We start from the raw sequence: 13,029 nt of genomic DNA on the forward strand, positions 1-13,029 counted from the left end.
CTGATGATGTAAATTTGGGATGATAGGAGAACAATAGAAAGAAATGCAGAGTCCTTGTTAAACGCTTAGGCTTAGAAGTAAATGCAGAGAAAAACTAAATACACTGAAGTTCACTGGGATCGTAATATGGCAAATTATGTATGCGTTAAAATATCAAATAATACTTTCGACAAAGTGGATACTATCAAATATCTGGGATCAATATCACCAGACCAAAATTATATCCACAAAGAAATTAAATGTCGACTAAAATCAGGAAATTTGTGTTATTATTCAGTTCAAAGTATTTTGTAGTCGCGAATTCTATCGAGGAATTTAAAGCTTAAAATTATAAAACGATAATCATGGCTGTTGTGTTTTATGGTTATAAAACATGGTCGCTTGAGGGAAGAACGCAGACTGAAAGTATTTGAAAATAAAATCCTGAGATGAATATTCGGATCCAAGAGGAACGGGAATGAGGGAAACTTCATAACGAAAAACTGCATAGTTTATACGGTTTACCAAACATCGTTACGGTCATCAAGTATAGAAGGCTCAGGTGGGCAGGTCATGCAGTCAGAATGGAAGAAGGTAGGAACGCTTTCAAAGTTTTAACTGGAAATCCAATCGGAAAACGTCCATTAGGCGCAGATGGGAGGATACTATTAAAAATGATCTCGCAGAAATAGGAATACAAAGTAAAAACTGTATCCAGTTGGCTAAGGATTGAAGTCAGTGGAGAGCTTTTGTGAACGGGACATTGAACTTTCGGATTCCATAGGCCATAGAGAGAGAGAATATATTTAAGTTAAGCACAACTGCATAACAACCATGAGTGAGTGGGAGTGAGAGCTTTTGCGCTTCTATAGGGAAGTCCGGGATTCAACCCTGCATTCGATCATTTTGACAAAAGTTTTTCTTGATTGTATCTGTGAATGTAGAGATAATGCGTGTACTGTGAGTTCTGGCCAACTTCCTTTCTTCTCGTTTATAATTGTTGTTATTACTAATTACTAGCAGTGACGGATTTGCGAAGGCGGTTAGGGTGGGGATGTTTTACAGGTGAAGTTTGTACCCCGAAATTACAGAATTTCTTAAACAAACGAAATATTTGTTATGCCTTTACTCATAAACTTTAAGCTCTTCTCAAATAAAAATTAGGTATTTTTAGAAAAACTAGACATTAATAAGAAAAACAACTTCCAAAATACTTTCTAAATCCGCCACTGATTATCATTATTAAATGATCTTCAAGGTTGTATCCGGAAGCATATTGCTGAATATACAAACAAAACGAAATATTTGTTATGGTTGTACTCATAAACACCCAAATAAAAATTAGGAAATTTTAGAAAAAGAAACATTAAACAGAAAAACACCTCTCAAAATACTTTTCTGAATCCGGTACTGATTATTTGTATAAAATGGTATTCAAGTTTATATCCGGAAGGTTTTTGCTAAATCACTGCACAGCTACGGTATAACAAGAATTTGGAAGTGCGCTTTGACAGATATACTGACAAACGTACGCTCTGACGGATATATTGAAAAAGAAAATTTAACTTATGTGCTAGAAGCTGGAGTAGGCCTACTAATCTCTAGGAAATGAAACACACATGACTAAAAAGAAATGATGTACAAAAGAAAAATGTCGATAACTGAGAAGTTAAAATAAAGTTAAATATCTTCTACAGCTGCTCTCCGATACTACGTACTTTATGTTCACTTTAATTTATAACATGTGTTCCATCCATCATGATGCTGAAAGTTAAATATAGCATTGAGGTCATGAAATCTTATTTAACTTTACAGTTATTTAAAGCTATTTAAATAGAAAAATCATGAAAATGAAAAAAGCCAAAATTTCCAAAATTCTCGTTTTTTTTCAAAAACAGCCGGCTTTTTATGTGCAAAAAACCATCGATTCAAAAAAGCCGGCTTTTTTGCATCTCTATGTAGGAATATGTGTTTTACGGAATATTTTCTAATGACTCCCTTTTGACAATATTTGCGCCCGTGAGCTCATCACCTCTATGTGTCAACATGTGTCTTGTCGAACTATAACTATCAGTGAATCCTCTTCCATACTCTTGGGACCTTTTGACTTTTTTTCACCTATATGTATTAACATGTTGCCAAATTTGAACTTTGAATAAATTTCTTTCCAAATTTTTGGCTCGTGTGGTGTTTCTGATGTGTATGTATTAACATGTGTTATACCAAATTTTCAAGACGAGTAAGTCCGTCTCCTCATTCGTGGAACGTTTAAGTTTTTTCACCTGTATTAACCTCTGTGGTTTCAAATTTGAATTTGGAGTAAATTTTTACCACGTCCTTAGGAGTTATGGGCTTTTCTCTAGTATGTAATAACATGTGTGCTGCCAAACATGAAGTATAAGTAAACCTCTATCCACACTGTGGGCACGTGTGAAATTTTCACCTATATATATTAACATGTGTTTTCAAAATTTAAACAATGTGGAAATCCCTTTCAACATTCTTGTCCATGTGGTGGTTTTCATTAGTATGTATTCACATGTGTGCTGCGAGACTTGAACTCTGAGTAAATCCCTTTCCACATTCCTGGTATCTGTGGGACTTTTAACCTGTATGTATTAACAGGTGTATTGCAAAAGTTGAACTATCAGTAAACGTCTTTCCACACTGTTGGCACATGTAGTGATTTTCGTCTGTATGTATTAAGACGTGTCTTGCCAAATATCGACGTTGAGTAAACCTCTATCCGCTTTCGTTGCACGTGTAGCTTTTTCACCCTTATTTATTAACTTCTGACTTGTCAAACTAGAACTAGGAGTAATTCTCTTTTCACATTGTTGGCATTGGTTTTTGACCTCTATGTATCAAAAGGTGTCTTATCAAATTTCCACGTTCAATAAATGCCCTTCCACATTCTTGGCACGTGTAGGATTTCTGACCCGTATGTGTTATTGTGTGTTTTGCCAGATCTGAATTCTTAGTAAATCCCTTTCCACATTCTAGGCATCTCTGGGAGTTATCACCGGTATGTATTAACATGTGTCTTGCCAAACTTGAACTCTGAGTAAACCTCTTTCCATACTCTTGGCAACTATGGGATTTTTCACCCGTATGTATTAACATGTGTCGCCAAATTTCCACGTCCAGTAAATCCCTTTCCGCATTCTTGGCTCCTGTGAGATTTTTCATTCCAATGTATTTACTTGTGTGCTGCCCAGTGATGGGATTTTTACCGGTAAATATTTTTTGGGTATTTACCCTGGGTAAATACCCAGATATTACCCTAATAGGGTAAATATAAGGGTTTTTTCCTTTTCAATCATATATGTGATACTTCAATATACTTGTAGTAGATTAGAAATGATTTTAATCGTTTTATATATATATATATATATATATATATATATATATATATATAAAATAGTTAAGATATAACTTAGGTATTCAGTTACTAATTAGCCATTAAATGAAAGCATCAGTTACAAATTAGCCATTAAATGAAAGCAAATCAACTAGGAACTTTCGATACCTTTAATTGTAGTAAATTATAGTTCTCTTTAGAGTTAATTACAAAGGATCATAAGTAGTGTTGTAAACAGAAAAAAAACCGTTCGTATTTTTTCAGAAATGTACGTTTTTTTAGAAAAAAACATTGCCTCTCGTTTTTTATTCTAAATTTCGTTTTTTTTCAAATAGTCTTTTGGAATGAATCTTACGTCTATTTAAGTATGAAATATTTTTATGTAGGTGTAATCACTGTAAAATGCAACATAAATTAAACGCTAGATACTGATACGCTACAAATATTTTACAATTTATTTGACTAGCATACTTACGAACAATTCGGCTTCAGCAGTTTTCATCAATTTTAAGTAAGAAATAAAAGTAGAAATGAAATTTTATTCTTTCGTGAAAGCAGGCCTCTAATAAGTACGAAAATAATGTCAAAATAACAGTATAAAATTCAAATAACTTGTCTAAAAGTAAAAACTAATACTAATTTGCCAAATAGTATTTTTCTAAATATCATATATGAATTATTTGTCTAGTAAATATATATTATATGAAGAGCCGGCTCTACCATATATGTAACACGTGCATTTGCAAGGAGCAGCAAGTTTGGAGGATCCGGAAAAATCTGTCATAAGAATATTTAAATTAAATATTTCTTGTTGGAAGCAGGCTTCATAATGATGGTAGTTACATTTACTAAGTTGACCTGTTAGAATACTACGTTCATAAATTATGTTAAGGTTGCATTAGTTTAAGGTCACATGGACAATGCTAAGGCAAATGGTCGAATAAATCAGAGCACAAATTACTTGATTGTTGTCAAATGCAAGAATTCAATTCTCGAATAGTAGCGAATATCTGTTCCATTTAGTAAGTTATCACAGTATTGATATGACAACTAATCTGGTTTTTGTCAGAAACAAGTTCCTTATCATTGAAGATAGAAATAAGTTTTTAAAGAAATGTTAACAGATGTAGAAGAAAAATTAAGAAATAAAGAGAAAAGAGCTAGTTGCACTGTAATTCCAAACTGATACATTGAGATTGAAGCTCGATATTGAATTCTGTAAAAAAGATTACCATCTCTCCTCTGCAGGTGTGTTTGCTTTATCTTTCACTAACATAATAGATTATATTTAAAGAAAAAAAAGACACAACGGGAATGCATTTTTAGTAAGTACCGTATTTAAGCCTTTCTGAGTGCGAGTGCATTTTTCTTCCTTCCCTTCCTTGTTCATACTGGAAAAGCATACTTAAAATCATGACTTTTAAGATTTGTTCTTTCTGGAGAAAGGGGGAGGCGGCAAATTATGCCATTGCACGGGGCGACAAATTGCCTAGGGCCGGCCCTGATATGTATATACAAGACATGAATATAGGATGACACAATTTGAAGTAATGCAGGGTGTTTCAAAATTAATATTAGGGTTTTGAAACTTTGTAGTATTTATTACAATTAACTTACAATTATAAATATTATATCAAACGAAAGATCATACTCAAACAGTTTTGCACGCATGCATGTACATGCATTGTTTCTTCTGTCTCCGTTAGAAAGAGCAACTAGCAAAGATGGAGACTAGATAGCAGAAAGCTTTTTGTGTTTTAATAAAAACTGAATCTGTACAGTGCAACCGTCTGTGTGAAGAATAGTAAGGAGACGCTTGCAACTACGTCCTTATTGTTTGCGGTTACTACAGGTCTAAGGCCTACAAACTACGGTTTACGAGCCGATTTCGCAAGTGAAATATTGCTGCATAACAATGAAGATTTTCTGGATCATGTCGTCTTCAGTGATAATTGACATTTCACTTAAGAGTTAATGTGAAAACTAATAATGTTTGCATTTGGCCGTCAGCAAATCCTCAGGAGACGGTACAGTTGAAACGAGACTTCCCTAAATTAAATGTGTTTTGTGCATATGGCGGGAAGTTTATGGGCCTTTCTAGTCTATCGAGGGGGTCGCGGTGGCTCAGTGGTAGAGCGTTCATCTCTGGTGCTTGGGGTCCCGGGTTCAATCACAGCCCCCGCCAAGTAAACTTTGTGGTGGACAAACAACGTGTGAGTGGGTTTTCTCGGGTTCTCCCGCTTCCTCCCACTTTCTTCGTTCCCCCATTTCATTCAATACTCATCATCACCGTCTCCTTTAGCCTAACCGGCATAATCGTGGGACGTAAGACTTAAAGATTTAATTTCATTTTTTTCGTCTATCGACTAGATGTGTGCCGTATGACGAATGAAGCTCACATCGAACACTCGTAGCAAATGCTGTTTGAGGTGCTCTTTTACTTAATGCATTGTTTATAATTGTACGTAAAATGTAATAAGTACTACAAAGACTTAAAACCCCGATATTCATTTCCAAACACCCTGCATTTCTCACCAACAGTGTTGGAACTAAGATGTAAAAAGGAGAGAAAATTTTCCTTATAAAGTTATTGTTTATAACAACGATATTATTATTAGTCGAGACTATAACTACAACAACAACACGAGTTACTAGTCAAAAAAATGTAATCAAATGTAGACTCGGTGGCCCAAGTGACCAAAATGGTACACACGGGTGTGTCATTTTTTTAATCCGCTCCTATGTGGACACTAATTTAAGATATTGGGATATTATTCTTGCCAAATATGGTTGGACCATACTTTATCATATTAATTTCTTTTTCTTGTGGTGTCGAATTTCCTTCTCAAATTTCACCCGTCAAAAATTCGTGAATTTTTGAATTTCGAATTTCCTTTACTTCTTTTTTCCCTGTAGCTTCCTTCGTTGTAGAAAAACCTCATTAAGACTTCCCAGGTAGATATCTTGGAGAGATACCTAACTGTTGACATCAATTAGACGGGCCTGCATGCAGTGTTACCAATTAGGGAAATTAAAATTTCCCTAAATTTGGGCAAAAAATTCGAAATTGTTATTTATAAATCCGTACCTATACGTCCGAGTGCAAGTCAATTTACGCCAATCAAACATTTGTTCTTACTTAACAAGCGCAGGTACAGATCATTACAATGGGGTAATTAGGGGGCGCGCGAAAAATTCGTATTTAGGCTCTAACCCTTGATTTTTCTAGTTTTCCCCTACTTTTATGTTTACCGTAATATATTTTTGATAATTAGAAGCGTTGTTCCTTAAATATCGCCATAATACTTGTAGGATATATTAGTGGTGTACTAATGTTTAATTTAAGATTGTTTGCGTCTGTCTGGTAGCAGTGTTGCCAGCTACAGAAAATTTTAATTCCAGGTTTTAGGGGGAAATTTTGGGAAAATTATCTGTTTTGCCTCTATTATTTCCCTCTTGTTGGCTATATCGGAACGAACGTACCAGTAACTGTAAGTATCGTCTTTGCCCTACACAACGCACTATAGAAAGCTTCAATAGGATAATTTGGGGAAGTACAGTTGAAGTTTGCAGTAGACCATGTTCTCTAATTTTAAAGGTAACTGTGATATTTAAAGGTAGAATGAGATATTTTTTATTGGCATGCTTACTTTTAGATATCGTCACAATACTTGTATGATATATTAGAGGGATATCAAACCTTATTTTAAGATAGTTTGTGTGTGTCTCGTAGCAGTGTTTCCATTTACAGAAAATTTTAATTCCAGATTTTAGGGGCAAATTTTAGAAAAAAATCCCATTTTTGTTACTATTTTTCCCTCTTGTTGGCTACACTCGAACAAACGACCAGTGTCTAAAATTCTCGCCCTTAGCCTACACAGCGCACCATAAAAAGTTTCACTAGAATAATTAGGGGAAGTACAGTTGAGGTTTACAAGAAACCATGTTTTGGAAATGGTAAGAAAATGGCGAATTTCTGAGGTAGATTAAGATATTGTTTTAATACCATGCTTACTTTATTAGATATGGCCATGATACTTGTAGGATATATTCTTGGAGTACTATGGTTTACTTTCTGATAGTTTTTGTCTGTCTGATGCTGGGTTTCTAGCCAAAACAATTAATTTCCGATTTTAGGTGAAAAATTCGGAAAATTTCCTTTCCCCCTCTATAATTACCCTCTTATTGGCTACTTTGAAACAAACGTACCGCTACTTAAAGCTTCCTCTTTGGCCTACACAGCGCACCATAAAAAGTTTCAATAGGATAATTAGAGAAGCTGTAGCCCCGGCATATCTGTTGATTTTTGCTTCTGAGGCGTAAAAAGTATCAAAATTTCATGTGTATGATGACAGATAATTTTTTCTTTCCCTCTTTGAATGGAAGACAGCGACTTCAGGATTTCACTGTACCTTGTCAAGATACCAAAGAATCTTTTTAGGTCACTTGAACCCATATAGCAGCAGTGGTGCTAGATACAAAAAATTTTGAAATTCAGTTAGGGAATTTTTTTGTAAATTTTCACCCCCTACATTTCCCTCAAAAATTTCCCACCCGTTAGTAACACTGCAATAAAACTTACACCAAAAAATAGCCACATCCATTTTCTAGAAAACAAGGCCTTAACCATATCAATCAAATCAATGGTTTTTGAGCAATAAGTCACTAACTGAAAATATAGGAAAACGCCAAAAATGACCTGGGTCCGAAAGAAATAATTACACAATTCTGCTCGTATTGGTACAAAGTTAAACAAACGATTTGTAAGTTACAAGGGCTTCGACTCAAGTTCTGTTGATTATTTCAATAATCTGCAACATAAATCAATAAATAATAGTTGCCAGAAAAAAAACGGACATTAGAAAAAAACGTCAAAAAGAACGATGTTTTTATTGAAAAAAAACTTCACAGAAAAAAAACGTTTTTTTACAACACTAATCATAAGAGCGGTAGTATAAAGTATCAAAGATCCTGGGTTTTAGGATCGTGCTGTCCAAATCATAAAACATTCAACCTAGAATGACAGCACTAATATGCAACATGAACATAAGAGAACGTAATTATAAATGTATCCAAAGAGTCATTCGCCAAGAAGACGAATTTCGAGAGAAAGCGATAGTAAGCCTCCTTGCTACTTCAGAATACACCTGGCCAACGTCATAATGAAACGTAGTTAACTATATCCTGCACTATTTTAATTAATCAGCTATGCATACTTGTAATATACGACTTATTGTACTTACATAATTACAACCATTCCTACACTATAAAATAAAATGTAACGACGAGTAAAATTCGCGATTACACAAAGTGCCTTGACACAAGTACACTTTGGCCGTAAGTTAATTCAGATAGGTGAGATAAGTCTCGGAGCTGATTATTTACTTGCCCTACAGACCATGGATGGGACTTCGCGGATTATGAAGCACGATAGACTGTGCGGAAAGTTCCAGCTCACGTATGGGTCTGAATCGTACTGGTCTTCGAATGAACCGAAACAAGTCGTTATAAACCATCTCAATTCTGTTTCACATTACAAACCGTAATTTTGTCCCAACTACGTTATAGCCCTGTATCCTATTCCAGTTTGGCCAAAATATTATTTTTGATATTTCTAAACTCGGTCACCGCTTTCTATCTTATAATGAGGACGCTAAGATATATTTTCGTTGAAGAACCTATTTCTTCTGTTTCTTTTTACTGTGACGTCACTCAAAGACTTAGATTTTCTGTGCAGTGGCTACTAATAGTTTTGCGAATAATTCTCTTCCAGTTATTGTGTTTGTTTTATATTCTTTTTATTGTTTACTAAAATTTTTAATGTCTCTCTTTTAAAATGTTTTTAATAAAAAAAAGGAAATTTTTTTCTGGATGTTGTCCCTATTTCTCCACTGGAACGTGGTAATACAGACGTTCTTGAGCAGCAGATATAAATTATGAAAAAGTAACATTAGATGCAGTCGAAGACAGAACAAATGCCAAAAGGTATTAAATTTATTATTTTTATTAATAGAAATGAGTTATGTGGTCGTTCTTGTTGTGATACTATTCCAAACAACATATTTTTAAGAACTGATGACTCTGGAAAAGACTACATTTATTTTTTCTGCGAATAAACAAACTAAACATTTACATGGAACGCGAATAAGTGCTTTTCTTTTAATTTACATTCTGTAAGTGACTATGGGCGACGAGACTTGAAATCGTACTTACATCGCTACATCGTACATACTTTAAAACTACAAATGGAACATAGTAGAAGTAGGAGTAAATATGGGGACTCAGAATTCACAGTTTTCTCTGGTTTCGAACACCTCAATTGGCAGCATCAAGCTAATAAAAGCACAAAATAATTACAGAACATTCAGAACTTAGTAACGTTCTCGAAATATTCTATACTCATAAGGGCAAAACTTTATCTCGTTATGAGATGGCATTTCTACCAAGATTACTCATCAGACTCATCGGGTACATGAAACGAATATATGGAATCGTCGCTGGTAATGTCTCCATCTATCTCACACACGGAAAAAGTGTCACTGTCACTGTGTTCCTCAAGGGTTCTCTTTTTTCTTGGTATCATGGTGCATTTCAAGTGTGATGAACTTGCATCTCCCGATAACTTATTTTCTAAGTTTTTCTGCTGCTCTGACTGAACAGCCTTCTAAGTCTCTTTATGCTTTTGCCTTCTGTTCCTGGTGATGCAACTTCCAGTTTTAAGCTAGATGTGTAATTTTTCCGGCTCTGGAAGCAGTCAGTCTATTCCTTCACTTAGTGTGAGTTTTTGAGAAGGTACTGAAAGATCTTTCTGTGGTGGCTGATGATACCGATGCTGTTAATATCCGCTGTGCGACTTTAGATAATGGGTCCTTCCACACAAACGCTGCCACCAAATTACTGGGTTCATTTCACCAGAACTTGTCCAAATGAACTTCCTGCCCCAAAAATTTCTTTGCCTTGTAATGTGCGAAATCTTTTATAACATTTACAAGATCTGTTCCCATGTTCTCTGCAACCTTGTATATGAACTTCAATCCATCGACATGTTGTTCTGGAGACAAGTCCCTGCGATGATGGATCTAGCAAAGCTGCGGCATAGTGAATCGGTTGTAGTGCTGTAGTTTTTCTGCTTTCGAAATTATTAAGATATTAGTTTCTTCTGTTTTGGACAATAGGAGTTCGGGAACACCCTTTCTTAATTGTTCTTAGATTTCTTTGACAACAGGTTTGTTACATTCATCTCATTCTAATACATTTATCCAGGACACTATTTGCTTAAGAACATATATTAGCTTTTCGACTGTCATCCAGTAAACCTCATTATCAGGCAACCTTGGTTTGTGGTCCTTGATGAATGTTGTATATCTTGCATTGGTTTCATGAACAGCGAAGTTCTGTAGAGTGACTTTTGTAGCTTTCTGACTTTCAAGAGATTGAAGAACACTACAAAATACCACTGCAGACAAGGTTCAAGGTGTGTATTTTAAATAACAATGGTTACAATTGGAGATATTTTTCTTGGACAAGAGAAAAAGTTTTCTCATATTTGCTGCCATTATCACCAGGGAGAACAAAGAACTTTTCCAATGACCTCAAGTTGATAAAATGAACAAATATTGGATGGGGGCTTGTAATATTGAGGTTGATTATTCTCTCATTACAATCATACTCCAACCGTCACATAGAAGATTTAGATACTTCGAATTTTGTAGCTCTACCCACAGTTGTGTTTATATTTCATTAAACTGGGTATCGAGTTTTTCCTTAAATTTTTCACTTATTTGACTATGTGGCCATTATTTTGCAACATATAAGCTATTTGAAAATAATTGTAAATTGTTTTACCAACCCCTTTTCAGGCATTGTTTTTCGACTTGTTTTACAACGTCATATGGCATGTCCTTAAATTATAAAATAAAATAGAAACACTTGCGCTAGGCTAGGGTAAATGCAATGTCATATATAAGAAAATATTTGTTGAATTTATTAAATAAATAGTTAACTGTCTTTTGCCATTTGCAGTTTTTATCTGAACTTTGAGACAACTTATCCTGCAAGCCAGCAAACTACTCCCTTATCATCCAACCCAGAACATAACTTGACATGTGATGTGTGTATGAGCTCATTAACTCATTAACTTACATGTGATACGGTATGCATATATAGGCTACTTACGTTTTCATCAGCTTTCATTGTATCCATAAAAGTTGTAATGCTACTAGATGAACATTGTTAATTGATGGGGGAACCTTTCAGATCTGAAACAGCATCAAAGTTTTATCAGCCACCCTCGTTACTAAAGAGACATCAATCCTTTTATTGTTGCTACAACTTGACGTAGGTTGTTCACTTTCATTCACTTGTTCTGTCCCAGTATTTTGCCAGCAATCAAACAAATTTTTCACTTGTAAACCTTTTAAAATTGTTTTCTTTGGACTTTCAGAACACTTAAAACATTTACTCAAATGATCTTACATTTCATTTACATTTGTGTGTTTATAGTTTTTACCACAGTACTTGCAGTTTACTGATTTATCACTTCGTACATAATACGCGCTCCAAATACTACTTTTATTTCTACCCATTGTCTGTTTTTTCTCTCCATGAATAACAGAAATCTTAGGCAATTCAAGTAAGATAAAAGGCATGTCTACTCTCAAAATCAGTAGCAGCACTGAACTTAATTAGAAAAGGAATTGTTCGAAGCAATGTTACAAGAAATAAATTATGAGTTTCCAGTGTATCAGGGTTGCGTCTTTCTTTAAACACATTTGAATGTGGAAGATTTTATTCTGCAATTTTAAAACCCACTGTGTATTCTTATTAGGTAATTTTGCAGTTTGTAAAAATACCCAATTGGGTAGATAAATAAAATTTCGGTATTTACCCAATTTTTATTTATCTACCCATTGGGTAAATACCCAAGCCCAATCCCTAGTGCTGCCAAACTTCCAGATTGAGTAAATTCCTTTCCACACTCTTGGCACGTGTGGGTGATTTTTACCAGTATGTATTAACATGTGCTGCCAGATTTCCAGGTTCTGTAAATCTCTTGGCTCCTGTGAGGTTTTACACCCGTATGTATTAACATGTGTTTGCCAAACTTGAACTGCTAGCAAACCTCTCTCCGCACTGCTGGCATAAGTGGAGTTTTACAACCGTATGGATTAACATGTGTTTTGGCAAATCTCCATGTCGATTAAATCCCTTTCCGCATTCTTGGCACGTATAAGATATTTCTTTCGTAAGTATTAACATGTGTTACCAAATGTCTAGGTAGTGTAAATCCCTTGCCACAATATTGGCATCTCTGGGTTTTACACGCGAATGCGTTAATGTGTCTCGCAAAATTTCCACGTCCAGTAAATCCCTTTCCGCATTCTTGCCACCTGTGAGATTTTTCACCCATGTATATTAACATGTGTGTTGCGTAATTTCCACGTCCAGTAAATGTCTCTCCGCGTTTTGGCTCCAGCGGGCTTTTACACCGATATGTATTAACATGTGACTTGCCAAATTGAACTTTGAGTAAACTTCTTACGACACTGTTGGCATGTGTGAGGTTTTGCAACTATATGTATTCAAAGGTGTCTTGTCCAATTTCCACGTTGAAAAAATCCCTTAGCACATTCTTGGAACCTGTGAAGTTTTTTTCGTTCTTATATAATAACAAGTGCTGCAAAATTTCC

Source organism: Thermobia domestica, chromosome 7 (genome assembly GCF_964235325.1).
Source record: "Thermobia domestica chromosome 7, izTheDome1.hap1.1, whole genome shotgun sequence".
Lineage (NCBI taxonomy): Eukaryota > Metazoa > Arthropoda > Insecta > Zygentoma > Lepismatidae > Thermobia > Thermobia domestica.